The following is a 16,613-nucleotide window of genomic DNA, read 5'->3' on the forward strand; positions in this document are numbered from 1 at the left end:
AGTCCCAATTTTATCACTCACTGTTAAACGATTATGGTATTGAAGGCCAACTGGTTGATAGAAATATGTTAATTCATGAGAGAGATCACAAGGGAGACTTTATGAACCTCTTACCAGTGATTCTCACTTCCACATGGCCAGGTTAATGCACTTATAAAATCCAAGGTTGATTATTAAGCACTTAAGCACATAGTTCATAGGGGAAAAGAGATCGTGGCTTTTGTAAGAGGAAGCCTTGGCTTGTTTTGACAACCCTTAAAAAAGTAAAAGAATGTTGCAAATAAGGAGAAGGGAGGTATTTTATCTATTCAAAGAAATTTTGATTAAACTACACTGACAGTCAAAAAGGTTGAGTCTATGTGGTATTAAAGGGTATGTTTTGGGGTGGATAGGGAACTAACTGTCTCTGAGACAAAGAACAGGAAGAACAGGTATTTCTCTGTAAGGAGGTCCATCTGAGGACTGGTATCATTTGGATAGTCTTGAAAACCTGCAAAGGCTCTTTTAATTACACTGTGGATCTCCATTATCTCCTCAATAAGTAGGACAGGTAAAAATTATCCCTTTGAAGGGATCTATTATAGATTTACAGCTTATTAAGCCACACTGGATTACAAAGAGAAATGAGATTATTTTGAGAGGGTGTACCAATAATTTTTGGTCATGTCAAGGTGGGCAGCTCAGCCTTCTAGAAAATGCCTCTGGAGGCCATTGTCAGAAGTAGAATTATGATCCGGATAGTCCAAGAGTCTGCAGCAAGATGGGCTTTTTTTTTTCATTTCTGGATACCATAGTATTACAGTCACAAAAATAAGAAATATATTTAAGGAAATTCTGCCTTACACAAAAGCATGCTATTTGAAAAGATGTTGTATGAAAAATATAATAAAATTTAAGTACTAATGAGTAACATGTATCATGTCCAGAAATCAGTGGTATGGTGTCCTATGAATCAGTTTAGAGGGAGCTCAAGGCAATGAAGAAAATTGACCTGGGAATGCGAGCCTCTGTATTCCTGTCTATTCCCCATTTGTTTGAGTGTGTCCATGCTTTTGTGTAAGGCATTTGGTTACAAAAAGATGACAAACTACTTGGCTAATGCTGCAAAATATTAGTGAAGTTTCCTTCAGCTCAACTTCCGAGGAAAGAATTACAAGGAGAACAGAAACATGGCAATTCTTGCCTCAAACCATACTCCTTAAAGATGGAGCAAAGTTAGATTGACAATGGTGAAAAATTTGGTGAATGTTGGCTCAGTTATTCTAATATGCTTTCATTTTATTTATGTGAATAGCCCTTTTCTTTCTTAGTCATCTGGCAGGTTCCACCCTGGTAGCTAAATCCAGCCTGTTTAAATGACTATCTGCTACAGGGATTCAATTTTTTTTTTTTTTACACAAACCTTCTAAAATATGACCTTCTAAAAATCATTATGCAGCAAGGTAAAATTGAGCTAAACATGAAAAACTTTTGAATTCCCAAATAAAGGAAACAATTGTATAAGAAAGAGCCTGGGAAATGAATATGCTTTTAATGCAAACACATTTCATGTACACTAAAATATCAGTTCAAGGAATATCCATTAAATGCCAATGCTCGTGGAAAGATCCTGGCCTATGGCAATGCATTTATAGGGAATCAACAAAGCTGAGATGCAAACTTAACATTTAAATGTAGCTAAATTCCCAATGCTATTATGGTTGACCCTCATTAATGTAATTTTAAGGATAATCCTTGTAATGAAGAAACAGTGATTATTCTCAGTAGCCACCCAAAATATAATTACAGTACATTTGATTAAATGCTTTTGTGGTGAGATAAACTGCAATTTACACATTTCTGTGTGTTCTTTTTTTTAAAGCTGCTGATAATAAAGGAAGCTAATGCTACTTTGTGGGGTAACATGTCATTAGCTGTTCCATCATTTATACTCAAACTACAGAATTATGGGGTAGAGTAAATGGTGCTTGAGATTCGCTGCTACAGATCCTGAAATAGTTTCCAGTGCAGAGTTTATAAATAACACTAGGAGCCCTGCTGTTTCACCTCCCAAATCATTTTTCTTAAAGCCTTTAGAATTCTTGACAAAAGGTGGAAAGGAAAGTATGCTGTCCTTTACTAACTAATTGAACTGGTAAGAAGACCTCATTATTAAGGACATGAAGCATGAATTATTTCTTGTTTAATTTCATACAACTGAGAAATAATCTTCCAATTGCTTTAAACAGGTTAAATGGCTGCTCAGGATGATCACAACTACGTTTACAACGCATTAACCTTGCACTAATTGATGCATAGCAAGGCAGCCACTAGGGATTCTGTCAGACATGACTTGTATATAAGGCTTTTGGAAAGGAGATCATATTCATTTATCTAATATCTACAGAGCTCCTAGTAAGTGCCAAGTATCTAGCTAGGCTTTGGGCAAACAATGATGAGCATACTTTACAGGTATCTACCCTCATGGAATTTCATGGAACCTTTAATTTACTTGAGTACATTTCTGTAAAAATGAGGTTGACTGAAAAATAAAGGATTGCATCCAAAACTGCTCGGGACTCCATAGATGAAGCTTAAAAAATAAAGCCTTATTCTCCTCAAGTTTATGATTTTAATGCAGTAAAGATTGTCTATATGTGTTAGAGAATGGCTATTTAACACTGGTCATGGTACAGAGACTAAGAAATACCACACTTACTGTCTCTAGGGTATTGGTTATGTACAATGACATGTCACTTAATGATGGAAAAGATAGAACAATCATAATCATAATCATAGCAGGATTTACTAAGTACGCTCTATATGCCATGGCCTTAACTAAACATTTGACATTCATTGTCTTATCAAATCCTCACGATGATTCAATAATTATCATTATCTTCATTTTACAGATGAGTAAACTTAGTCTTAAAGGTGATGATGGTGACAAAAAGCAAGAGTCTGGTGAGAGAATCTATAGACATTTTGACCTTGCACTGAATTTACCCCATCATCTTAAAGATGAGGGCCAAAGGAGTGACAAGTCTTGGCTTCACAGAGTGGAGTGAAGGGAAAATTCTATGAATCTGCCATTGTCAGGTGACCCCATGCCCACACCACCACCTATCTTTTCTTTTTAGGAAACTTCTCACATGAACCTTTGCTTTTTGAAATTCCTTCTATTAGATTTCATAATAGAATGTTTGACTTGTATATTTCCAAAAAAAAAAAAAAATTACATCCTTCTCTTGCTTCTAAGTCAACATCACATGTTTTGTAGCAGACATTTAATCTCACTTTGCTGGTGAACCCCACTCTGACTGTGGTCAGTGGCTTGTCAGAATGGCTACTGTCCCTAACTTCTAGAGTTACTTCTCTCTGTGGAGAAATGCCTCATACCCTTGGAAGCTTTCTTTACACAGAAATAAGAGCTGAAAAGAAACTTCTCTAGTCAAACCATCATTTAATGTTTGAGTCACTTCACAACATTCCTAATATATGGCTGTCCAGCCTTCTCTTGAATGCCTCTATTGACAGCAAACTCAGGGCTTTCCATCTCACTTGTTTTCCAGTAATACATTCACTTAACATGAGCTACATTTATAAAATGAGCTGACGGGAAAGTTTTAAGTAAAGCACAGTGAGAGTTGTGCCAAGCTTGTACTCTTGAGGAGGCCCAACTACGGGTACTAGGACATTTATAACAAGAGCAAGCTCTATAAGAACTCAGAGGACTGAGTTCAAGGTCAATTCCAATTGTGATTGTCTTAGACCAAGACAATCCATACTAATCTCCTAATTCTCAAATTAACTAAAGGAATTCATAACCATGGAAAAGAACTAGATAACAGTAAGTGCCAATATTGCTTATGCAAAATGATTATTTTTTTATACATAATTTCCATACTATAAAATATACTCATTTTAAGTGTACATTGGTCAAGTTTTGACCAACGTACACATGAAACTATAGTAATCAAAATGTAGAACATTTCCATCATTCTTAAAAATGTTCCCTTGTACCCCATTTTTGTCCATTCCTTCTCAGCCTCAGGCAAATACTGATTTGCTTCCTATCACTGTAGATTAGATTTGCCTTTCCTAGAATTTCACACGAATGGAAATATACAGTATGTAATATTGTTTGGTTTCTTTCGGTCAGCTTAAGGGTTTTGGAACTCATCCATACCATTGTATTTTTTTTTTTTTGGCCATTTTGCGAGTGTGTAGTGAATGTCTCATCTTGGTTTTAATTTACATTTCCATGACGACTACTGTTTAGCACCTTCAGGTAATTATTGGGCATTCATGTATCTTCTTTATGAATGTAGTTTATTAAAATATTTTGCCCATTTTTATTGAGTTACAAGTCCTTTATCAGGTATATGTATTATGAATATTTTCTCATCCGTGGCTTCCCTTTCATTTTCTTAAAGATGTCTTCCAAAGAGCAGGCACTTTTAATTTGATGAAGTCCAATTTATTTATATATTTTATTTATGGTTAATGTGTTTTGTAATCTAAGAAATCTTTGCCTAACTTGAGGTCAAACATTTTTCTCCTATATTTTCTTCTAGAATTATTGTAGTTTTAGATTTTACATTTAGGTTTATTTTGAGTTATTTTTTGTGTATGGTGTGAGGTAAGGGTTAAGATTTTTCTCCCCCTAAGGATACCTTTTTGTTTCATTACTATTTGTCTTAAAGACTATCTTTTCTTCATTAAATAACTGCATTTTCATAAAAATTATGTGACCATATATATATATAGATCTATTTTTGATTCTCTACTCTGCCCCACTGGCTGTCTATACTAGATTGCTTTGATCAATGATAAGATTTTTAAAAATCAGAGTAAGTCCTCCTACTTTTTTCTTCTTTTTCAAAGTTGTTCTGAATATTCTAGGCCCATTGAGTTTCCACATAGATTTTAGAATCAGCTTATTATTTTGTACAATAAAGTTTCTTGGACTTTTTTTTTTATTGCAATTGCATAGACAGTATGTATCTTTCGAAGGAGAATTTTAGTATATGTGCTGCTAAAGTAACCACTTTGGGGAAGAATTAACATCTTAACAATATTGAGTTTTTTATTCACAAACGGTATATCTTTCCATTTATCTGGGTCTCCTTTAAAGTCTCTATTAAATGTTTTGTAATTTTCGGCATATGTATTTTACATGTATTTTGTTAAATTTATGTCTGAGTATTTCATGTTCTTTGTTGCTGTTTTTAATTTTTTTCTAATTGTTGTTAGTACATAGAAACATAATTGATTTTTGTATATTGAACCTTGTTGAATTTACTTATTACTCCTAGCAGCATGTTTTTGTAGTCTTCTTAGGATTTTCTGTGTATACAAATCATGTTATTTATTCGTAATGATAATTTTATTGTTCCTTTCTAATCTGTAACTTTTAATTTCTTTTTCTTGCCTAATTGTAGTATGTGGAACCTGCAGCATAATGTTCAATAGGAGTAGTGAAGAAGGGATTCCTTGCTTTATTCCCCTTCTTAGGAGGAGAGCATTCACTCTCATCATTAAGTGTTATGCTGGCTGCAGGTTTTTCACAGCTACTTTTCACCAGATCGAGGAAGCTCTCTACTATTCTTAATTTTCCAAGAGCTTTTTATTTTATTTTTATCATGAATGGGTGTGGAATTTTGTTCATTGCTTTTTGTGACTCTCCTGAAATTATTATATTTTTCTCTTTTATTCTGTTAATGTAGTAAATTGTATTGATGGATTTTTAAATATTAAACCAACCTTAAATTCTAAGATAAATACCACTTATACATAGTATATATTATGCTTTTTATATATTGCTGAATTAAATTTGCTGATATTCTGTTAAAATATTTTTAACTATGCTCGGGACAGGTTATTGATCTTTAGTTTTCTTATATCTTTGTCTGGTTTTGGTTTCAGTGTTAGATGGTCTCCTAAAATAAACTGGGAGTATTTCCCTCATCTGCTTTTTTAAAGTTTGTATAATATTTATATTATTTTTCCCTTAAATGTTTGATAAAATTAACTAGGGAACCACCCAGGCTTGGGGTTTACATTGAGTAAGGTTTGAATTTATGAATTCCATTTATTTAATTTATAGAGCTATTTAGGTCTTTTAATTTCTTCTTATATCAATGTTGGTAATTTGTGTCTTTTAAGGAATTTGTCCATGTCATCTAATTGTCAAATTTATTGGCATATGTGTGTTCTTAATAGTCCCTTATTATCCTTCCAATGACATGATCTGTAGTGATGTGCCCTACTCCTGATATTGGCAATTTGCATCATGTCTTTTTTTCTTAATCAATCTGCTAGAAGTTTATCAATTTTATAGATTTTTTTTTCATGATGCCAGTTTTAAAATTCATTTATTTTCTCTATTGTTTGTTGTTTTCTATCTCATTGATTTCTACTCTTTCTTATTTCCTTCCTTCTACTTACTCGATTAATTTATTCCTTTTTTTTTTAGCTTCTTAATGTGGAAGCTACATATTTGATTTTAGAACTTTCTTATTTTATAATACAAGAATTCAAAACTCTAAATTTTCATCTAAATACTACTTTAGCTTCATCCCATACATGTTGATATGTTGTGATTTTATTATAAGAAGATTCAAAATAATTTCAAATTTTCTTGTGAATTCTTCTTTGATCTATGTGTGCTGTTTAATTTTCATATATCTGGGAGTTTTCTAGATATCTTACTGCTTTTGATTTATTTAATTCCACAGTGGTCAGTGAACGTCCTTCATATGATTTCAATCCTTTTAAGTTCATTGATACTACTGTTTTTATGACCAAGCACATGCTATCATGGTGAAAGCTCCATGTGCCCTTAAAAAAAGAATGTGCCCTCTATTGTTGAATGCAGTATTCTATAATATCAATTTGATCAAGTTGGTTGATAGTGTTGTTTGAGCCTTCCATATCAATATTGACTTTCTATTTGTTTGTTTTACCAATTACTGGAAATGACGGTTAACATCTTCAACCACAACTATGAATTTGTCTATTCTTTCAATTCTGTCAATTTTTTCCTTCATGTATTTTTGAAACTCTGTAATTGAATGCATTCACCTTTCAGATTTCTATGTCTTACTGATGAATAGACTAGTTTATCATTATAAAATATTCCTATTCTTCTATAATAATATTCTTTATTTCGATGCCATTTTTATAGGTAGTATAGTTACTGTAGTCTTCACATGTTCATAATTTGCTGTATATCTTTTATCCATTAATTCACTTCTAATCTATTTTTGTCTTTATATTTAAAGTGTGTTTTTACAAACAACATGTAATTGAGTTTTGCTTTTTTATTCAGTTTGACAATCTCTGTCTTTTAACGAAGGGTTTAGTCCATTTTTACGTAATGTAACTATTGAGATGCTTAAGTTTCAGTCTACCATCTTGCTATTCGTCTTATATTTGCTTCATTTATTCTTTCTTTTCTTTTCTTTTTAGGTGAGGCAACTCTTGATTGACCTCATAGATTGCAAGGAACTTGTCAGCTTACAATTCCTTATTTTTTATTTTTTACACCTATAGCACCTGGTCTTCCTAGGTGGTCTCCCATCCAAATACTAACCAGGCCCGACCCTGCTTAGCTTCCGAGATCAGATGGGATCAGGCTTGTTCAGGGTGGCATGGCCATAGACCCTCATTTATTCTTTGTTCTGTTTCTCCTTTCTTTCCTTCTTATACAATTGAGTTTTTTAAGAAGTCCATTTTATCTCCTCTATGCCTTATTATACTTCTTTTTTCTATTTAATGGCTGCTCTAGCATTTACAATACACATTTGTAAGTTATTACAGTATTCATTCAGATATTACTTCATATATTTAAGAATCTTATAACAGTATACCTACATTTCTTCTTTCCTGTCCTTTGTGCTATTGCTTTCATATATTTTATTTCCTCATATTTATAAACCCCATACATATCATTCTTATTTTTGCTTTAAATAGTCAATTACCTTTTAAAGATATTTTTACCTTTTTTTAAATTAATTTTTTTATGGTGACATTGGTTAACAAAATCCAATAAGTTTCAGCTATACACTTTAACAGTAAGGCATATATATATTTACATTGCGTGTTCACCTCCCATAGTTCGATTTCTTTCTATCACCACATATTTGACTCCCTTTACCCTATCTATCTCCCCCCTTCCCCTCCCCTCTACGCTCTGGTAACCACTAGTCTATTGTCTATTTCCATGAGTCTTTGTTTGTCTTGTTCTTTGTTGCTTTTAGGTTTTTATCCCACATATAAGTGATATCATGTGATTTTCAACTTTTCTGTCTGGTTTATTTCGCTTAGCATGATTATCTCGAGGTTCATCCATGTTGTCGCAAATGGCAGTATTTCATCTCTTCTTATGGCTGAGTAATATTCCATTGTATATATGTACCATCGCTTCTTAAAGATATTTTTAAAACAAAAAGAAACCCTTTTCTATTTACTCATATATTTATCAATTTACATGCTCTTCTGTGCAGATCTGAATTTCCATCTGGCGTCATTTTATTTCAGATTAATAAACTTCCTTTAACATTTCTTGTAGCACATGTCTTTTGGAAAAGAATTTGCTAAGCAATTTTTTTCTAAAAATTTATTAATTTTATCTTCATTTTTGAAGGACATTTTTTCTAATTATAGAATTCTAGGTCGGCAGGTTTTTGTTAAAACACTTTAAAGATGTCATCCATTGTCTTCCCTGAGAAATAAAATTTATCCCCCCCAATCAATGATTATTCTTATTATTTCCCCTTTTATGTAATATATTTCTTCTCTGAGAAAATTTAAAAAAAATTTTATTGCTGGTTTTCAGCAAGTTGATTATAATGATTTTCTTGTTATTTATCTTGCTTGGGTTTTACTAAGCTTCTAGGATATGTGAGTTTGTAGTTATTGCGCTTTGGAAAACTTTAGCCATTAATTCTTTAGTTGTTTTCTTCTGCCAATTTCTGGGACTTTATACATATATTATTTTATACATATATTGTTTCTACATATATTATTTTACTTGATATTGTCCAATAGTCACCGAGATATTGTTCAGTTTTATCAGTCTTTTTTTTTTTTCTCTATCTTCAGTTTAGATTGCTTCTATCACTATGTTTTCAAATTCACCATTTTTTCTTATTTGAGAATATCTAATCTGCTATTTAGCTGTTCGGTGAACTTTTTATTTCATATATTGTATTTTTTAGTTTTAGAATTTCATTTCCCTTCTCATTACGTTTTTGATTTCCTCTAAATCCTTGACTTTATCTATAATAGGTGTTTATATTTCTTATCTGTCAATTTTATCATCACTATCATTCTTGGGCCTATTTCTCTTGACTGAATATTCTCCTTGTCACAGATCACATTTTCTTGCTTCTTCACATGTCCAGTAAATTTTCGATTGGATGGTAGGCCTTGTAAATTTTATATCACTGTCTAGATTTTCTTGTCTTCCTTAAAGAATGTTGAATATTGTTTTTACAGTTAGAGATGTGCTTGATCCTTTCAAGGCTTGTTTCTAAGTTTTGCTCAGGTGAGTTTAGAGTTGTCTAGTTTAGCCCAATGATTAAAGTGAGGCCCTTCTGTGGTTCTGATTGAATGCACCACATATTCAACAAGATTGTTCCATTTTGGCTAATCAGAATTCAAAATTTTCCTAGCCCTGTGGACTCTGGGAATTGTTTAGCATCCAGCTACCTCATAGTTCTTTGCCGAGTCTTGTGGAATTTTACCCTATACATGCTCAGCTTAGTATGCAGCAAAGACTTGAGGAGACCCTTATGCAGATGTCTGGAGCTCTTTTTCTGTGTAGCTCTCTCCTTTACTTTGTCCTACAAAACATAGCTGCCTCAGACTCCCTAAACTCTTGTCTCCATCTCTACAACTGAGTGAGATGACTGTGCTATGCTTGGGTTTCCTCTCCCTATTCCATAGCTCAAAATGTGCCTCCAGGCAAAAAAACAGGGGCAATATAGGGGTCATCTTTTGTTTTATTTACCTCAGGGATCACAGTCCTCACCTTCCTGTTGTCGAATAGATGAATTAGTTGTTCTATTTTGTTTAATTTTCTATTTTTTTAATGGAAAAAGACAAGTCCAATACCAGTTTATCTCTTATGGTCTGAAGCAAATATTCTTATTAGTTGCTCCTACATTTCAGCACCTGATAGTTGTTTTACTTATCAATATAGCACAGTGGTTAATAGCACAAATTATAGAGCCAGCTTCACTGAGTTTAAATTCTGACTCTGCATGCATTAGCTTGTGACATGGGGAAGGATATTTTACTCCTTTCTGCCCTAATTTTCCCATTTAAAATATAGGACTGATCATAATTGTACCTAGCTTTTAGGTTTGTTTGAGCTTCAATGACTTAATGAGTTAGAATACTCTTGGTATATGATAATGCTCAATTTGGCTACTGTTAAACTATTATGACTCATCATCAGACGGCCAGTTAGCTTATTCCTATATAACTGATGCTTCGTTTTTGAAATCTCATGTAGATAATCAGTGAGTTAGTCAACAAAATCACATAATACTGTTTCATTGTTGTTATATTAAAGAACTTGTCTTTAATATAACATCTCTCCCAGTCAATCCTAAGTAACAGGTAACATTAGGCTCCAATCTTGAGAACAAAAGACATTGACAAAAGCCACATCTTAAGATCTAAGGGGATTATATAAGTGCATCCTACTTTTCATCTTTCCATCCAGATTAGCAATAAAAAGCATATGTATGCTACATGTCTAACAATGAGATTGTATTAGATCTATTGTATTAGATCTATTGCACTAGTGGCAATAGATCAGTGAATTAGGACCACAGCAGTGAATCTCCTTGTAAAGTGAAGACTCCATTCATAGAGCAAATGATTGCTCACTCATTCATCTATGCCATGTATCTGGAGTTTTGTACATAGGGTCTGTAAATGGGCTACACCTGAGCCAATGTTACTTTCAAAGACCAGGCTTGGCCTCCTTAGATGGCTGCTTTCAAATATAAAATTGCTGCTCCTTTAGGGAGATCCTTCCTGGAGCTTTGAGGGCGTTCTTGGGAAACGGGAGGTCCCAATATTTACGTGTGTTAGGCGAAGGTTTGTTAATCACTTGTGTATGTGCTTAACCAGCCTGGATATCAGTCATGCATCCAAGAATTAAATAAGAACTAAAGTTTTAACATACACAAATATCTTTGGTATTTGCTCTGCAAATCAGTCCATGTGTTACCACAGTTCTTCTGTCTTGGGAGTTATCCTCCCTCATGCTCCTGGGTTTACATGGCCTGCTGTCAGGTGACCCCAGCAGAGATGTTAGCATGATCTAAAGTTCATGTCTAGTAAATGTTTAATGATAGTCTTCAGAAGATAAAAGGATAAAGAAGAAATTAAAACTCACTCCCCTGACTGTATACTATGATTAAATCAGATTCTGGTGCATTACTTTAGCTGTTGATGTAGTGCCATGGTACAGGGGTCTATATGCTGTCTCTGATGTAAGTAATCCCGTACTGATGTACATGCAAGAATTTCACAGAATACTAACATATCAGTTATCATTTCTCAGTCATATCACAGTGTCTACCTTATGAACAATACTTTGAATTTAAATCATCTTCCCTTCAGAAAAAATCAATGCTTTTGTTTTCTTATGGATCTTACCATTTCTGTGAGAAAATAGAGGCTGGATTTGTATTACCCTCTTATTAAAACATGAGAACAAGAGGACCAGAGAGAGTAAATAATTTCTTGAGATTGCACAGGGACACAGAACCTAAGAAAATCCTAACCAATCTTGCAACCTTTCCGGATGGTCAGGGTCACTGAAATATTTTGTAAAGGGCTAGAGACTAAATATTTTAGATACGGTGGGCCATACAGTTTCTGCTGCAACACAAGTATTCAACTCTGCTGTTGTAGCATGAAAGCAATCATAGCGTGTAGATGTAAATCAATGAGTATGGCTGGTTATAATGACTTTCTCTCCCTCTCTCTCAATGACTTTCCATTCTACATATGAGGAGTGAGAGGTTAACTCACTTGTCCAAGGCCACATGGTTGTAAATGAAGTGTGAAGACTGCAGCATGAGTCTCCTCACTTCTAATATTTCTCCTCTGCTAATCGTCCCATAGGAAATTCTTACCTACACTTTCATTTTCAGATGAGAAAATGCTGGGGCCTAGGGAGGCTGAATGACTTGTCTGGGGTTCGCAGCCTGTTAGTGACTGAGCCAGGACTAGAACCGCCATCTGTTGGCTTCCAGGCTGGTTGTCTATCTCTTCACATTACTGTGAACATTTGCCAGAAAAAAAGGTATAACTAGATAGAATGATGGTATGTCATTGTATTTCGTTCTTTAAACTTCCTGAAATGCTACCATTTTATAAATGATCTCTTTGATGTACCAAATAGTATCTAGAATACAGAATATAAATAGTATCCAAAAACAGAATAATAATTTTTATTCACTTTATGTTTTGACTATATAATTTTCAAATCCCAATCTGGATTAAAAATTCTTATTGGCATATTGTACTACATTTTGTTTAATTTTATTTTTTAATGCAGTCTGACAATTACATCTTCAATTATAGTACTTAATTATCTCCTCTAATCCAGAGAATGTATGCATCAGAAAGAAAATAAACTGATAAAGAAGACTCCTTAGTTTTAACTAGCACTTTAAAATGAGTGGGTAGGAATCATCCTGTTTCTAGGGTCTATTAGAGTTCTATCAGAACATGGTAGATGACAGGGTGACCAACTGTCCTGGTTTGCCTGAGACTCAGTGGTTTCCTGAAATGCGGTACTTTCATAGTCCAAACCAGAAAAGGCCCAGGCAAACTGTAATAAGCTGGTTCATCCTGAGTGATGAAAAATATGCGTTGAATGTATTGACCTCTGACCATAACTCTGCATACCTGGAGGTAATAACCCTCATCTAGAAAGTGGACTGGAGACTGAGGAAAAGAACAAGAGGGCTGTCCAACTTCTCAGCAACACTTGAGAATGGTAGGGCCTTACGATCTTGTAGAAAACCAAGTCTAACTATAGTAAAATATCAAAGTGTATATATGAAAGGACAGCTCATTGACAAATATAAATCAGTCTGGATTATTACTGTTACATTTTCCACTCATTGGTAATAATAATGTAATCTATCACTTAACTTAAGAAACATGTCAACAAGGGCTTTTAGCTCCAACTGTAACAAAAGGCATCTGTTCAACATGGAAAACTCTCTACAAGTTAGTGGTGATTATCAATTCCTAGACTCAACAGAGCATCCAGGCCAGCAGAGAGTCCAAAGCAAGCCCAGGAGGTGGTGTGAAATTTCCAGACTCTGGATCTCAGGCCGTGGGCCAATGGACACCTTCCTGAGATTTCTCTTAGGCTTCCCGCAATCTCTACCTTCCTCTGACAACTCTGGTTTTCCAAATTTGGCTGGATGAGAAGGCTGCTTTGGGTCTCCAAGCTTTGGGGAAAGGTGTTTCTAGTGGTCCCACTAGAGCCCAAGCCCCTCAAAGTTTCCTCTGTTACTAATAGAGTTAATGTTCCTGCCAAGGGGTTTCACTTCCACCACAGGTGTTGGCCACTCTCCCTGCCCTGCAGGATGTTAAAAGTAAATACTAGAAGGATTCGCACAGTCCAGCAATGCAACAGTTGCTAACACACAAGCCAGGGTTAAATACCGCAAATGACTAAAAACTTTTGGAAAAAGCAACGTGCAGAGTTTTCAGACTTTTCCTATAGAAACACTCACCATGGAAAGCCTTATTCTAATTTTCAGTTACATCTGGTGACTGTTTATTTAAGACCTTGGTTAGAAAATTCACTTTAAATATGCATCAGTGAATCTGTTGCCATTATAGGCTGGCCAGACCTAGTAATGTGTCTGGCTGGCTCTCATTTTAGAGTCTTACTTAGGATATGCAGGGACAGTCTCCCTGACTGTCAGGCTGTCCTAAGGAATTCAGATACCTAATTTCATTAGGCTCAGAGCTAGACCCTCTCCACACCATCCCAGGCCACCTATAACCTGCAATTCTCGAGCTCTAGATGTCTTCTGATTTTTAATCCATCATTCTTACTTTGGCCTTCGCCTTTTCTATTTCATTCATTGAGTGCAATACTCACATCTGTATCATTTCTTTTCCTGTCTTTTTTCCCTTCTGCCCCTTCCTTGACCTTTTCTCTCTTTCCAATTTATTTCCTGTTAACCTCACCTACTTTAACTTTCTCCTTTTAGTTGTCCTTGTCTTTACTATCTAATTCCTCTTTCTCTTGGGCAATGTCTTCCTTATTTTCCACTTAAGAGTTTCTTTAAGCATTTTAAAAGCCAATTTTCACCATTTTGCTTAATTTTTAGTAAATCTGGTTTTTCAAGTGGAAACTCCATTTCCTTAGCAAGCTATGGCAGAGAGGTAAAGGTGTAAGTTAACTGAGCTGGTTGAAATGGGGAACAGAGAGCCAATCTGTAGCTCTGTGCCGAAAAAGTATGAAGCAGGTGGCGAGGGGTATGAATACCCACTAATACTCAGCACACACTGCACTCACCAAATGTATACAGCCTGTCCGTTCCAGAGAAAAATCGATTTCTCCTCATTGAATGCCAAATGAAAGCTGTGGAAGTCAGGTACTGATCAATGATTTAAAGAGAACAAATTCAAAAATGGCACAGAGTTTTTTGAAATTGCTATGAAATCCAGTTTCAGAAACACGAGTACCTGAGTCAGCTGAGGATATTTCTACTGGGTGACTGATGTCTGTGTGTCTGTTGGAGTGCTCTGGTATAGTCTCCCTATCCCCAAACATTCTGATAACATAAGATCTGAGCAACACACGTCCACTAGCTAGAGTAAAACTGCTTCAGGTTGAAAGCCTTCAACAGCTTCTCTGAGTTATTAGCAGGCTCAAACTCGCATCTGCCAATATAGCTTTTGATTACAAAACACAACAGTTGGGCAGTGCAGGTAACAATAATTATCCTGGTAATTAGATTCTGTCATGCATTGTATGCTCAGGGCCTTGGGCTTTGTGGAAACAGAAGACGCACTCGGAGTATCTTTAGAGCACTCGGTCTCTTCTAGTGAGCAGGTCGCTAATAAGCTCTTCCTGAAACAATGAGAAAGCAGATTGCCTCTCCTTTCATAACTCCTTCCTCTCCTTTCGGGTTCAGCAAATTTCAGTTGTGTTGCAGAATAGAAAAGAGGGAGAAAGCTGTAAACAAGGATGGGGGATGGAAACTGCCCAGGAAGAAATCCAATTTTCATCTTGAGCTCTGTCCATTTCAAAATGGAAATGCTACACTCATTAAATTGCCCATTAAGCAAACAATATAGGGAAACAAGATGGTGTTTAGGGGGCAGGAGGGAGGAGAAGAGGCAGGTCAGAGGGCGGAAACAAGATGAGGGCATTGTTTTTGAAGGAGAGATGGCAAATGTTCAACCAGGGAAAAGAAAATGCCTACACACATTTCACTGAAGAATAAAGGAGTACATCATTTCAGTACTGACAACTGGCAAGAATATCTCTATTGCAGCCACACAAAGATCTGCTAGTGTCTCACAAGGCAGAGGAGAGTCTAGGTGATGGTGTAACTTTCATGCAGTGAATTTAATGCATCAAGGAGAAGTGTGACTAGCTACTTGATTTATTGACTTAATGTGAAGAAATAAAATCAGATCTGTGAGAGTGAACACGGTTACCTAGTAGCAAGAACAGGGGCACAGAGAAGGGAGAAGAAGAAACACTGAATGCCTACTGTGTGCCAGGCACTTCTACATATGTTGTCTCATTTAATTCCTAAAACACACTAGCGCAGTGGGTATTATCAGGCTTCATTTATTAATGAGGAAAAAAAAACTCAAGAAGATTTAAATAGCCCAAGTTCATAAAGCTACTCACCAGTAGAGCCGAAATTTGAGGGCAAATCCCATATGGCTTCCACCCTGCCATGCTGCCTTAGGAAAACACAGTCTAGTCTTGGTACCTTCCAGAAAGGAAACCAACACCTATGGATCACCGACCATGTGCCAGCTACTCTGAAACAAACTCTCACTTTCTTCATCTCCTATAATTTCAGCTCTCCCAACATTCAGACGATTTGACAGACGAACAGTATGGGGCCCCTTCAAAAGCCAATTCAAATCTCCACCACTGCAATTACATGAATCTGGTCCCTGGGGTTGGGAGTATTATGAAATCCCCAGCATTTGGCACCTCTCCTGAAAGGGGAACTCTCATTAGAAAACCAGAGGAAAGGATCTGGAAGCAAACAGTGTAGCAACCCAAAAGGGATTTCTCAGCTGTGCGTGCACTGCCTTCATGATGACACTCCTGCTGCCCCCGCTGAAGCCGAGCAGTGCAAGCATTAAGTGTTTCTGCAGACAGAATGGGCCCAGCTCTAGAGAACAGGTCTGATTTTCAACAATTAGAAAACAATGGCACAGGAATATGTTTTTTTTTTCAGTATCTTTAGCAGCTTGAGTAAGAAGTCACTAGTATGTTATTTTCCTGGAACTCTCAGCTTCAGTTGATGATTATAGCTAACATTTATTAAGCACTTGCCTACTGTGTGTCAGGCACTGTTCTATGTACTTTATATGTCTTA

At 35.5% G+C, this 16,613-nt stretch overlaps 1 protein-coding gene and 1 non-coding gene across 2 annotated transcripts in view; both read right to left on the minus strand.

The window, feature by feature from the left end:
- CPQ (carboxypeptidase Q) overlaps window positions 1-16,613 on the minus strand; it is a 344,157-nt gene that overhangs the window by 12,252 nt on the left and 315,292 nt on the right. The gene's annotated exons all lie outside the window — the stretch shown is intronic.
- Window positions 7,528-7,646, minus strand: LOC112483623. The gene has a single exon (XR_003047720.1). It is a non-coding gene; the product is annotated as a 5S ribosomal RNA (ribosomal RNA).

Source organism: Pteropus alecto, unplaced genomic scaffold (assembly GCF_000325575.1).
Source record: "Pteropus alecto unplaced genomic scaffold, ASM32557v1 scaffold164, whole genome shotgun sequence".
Classification (NCBI taxonomy): Eukaryota; Metazoa; Chordata; class Mammalia; order Chiroptera; family Pteropodidae; genus Pteropus; species Pteropus alecto.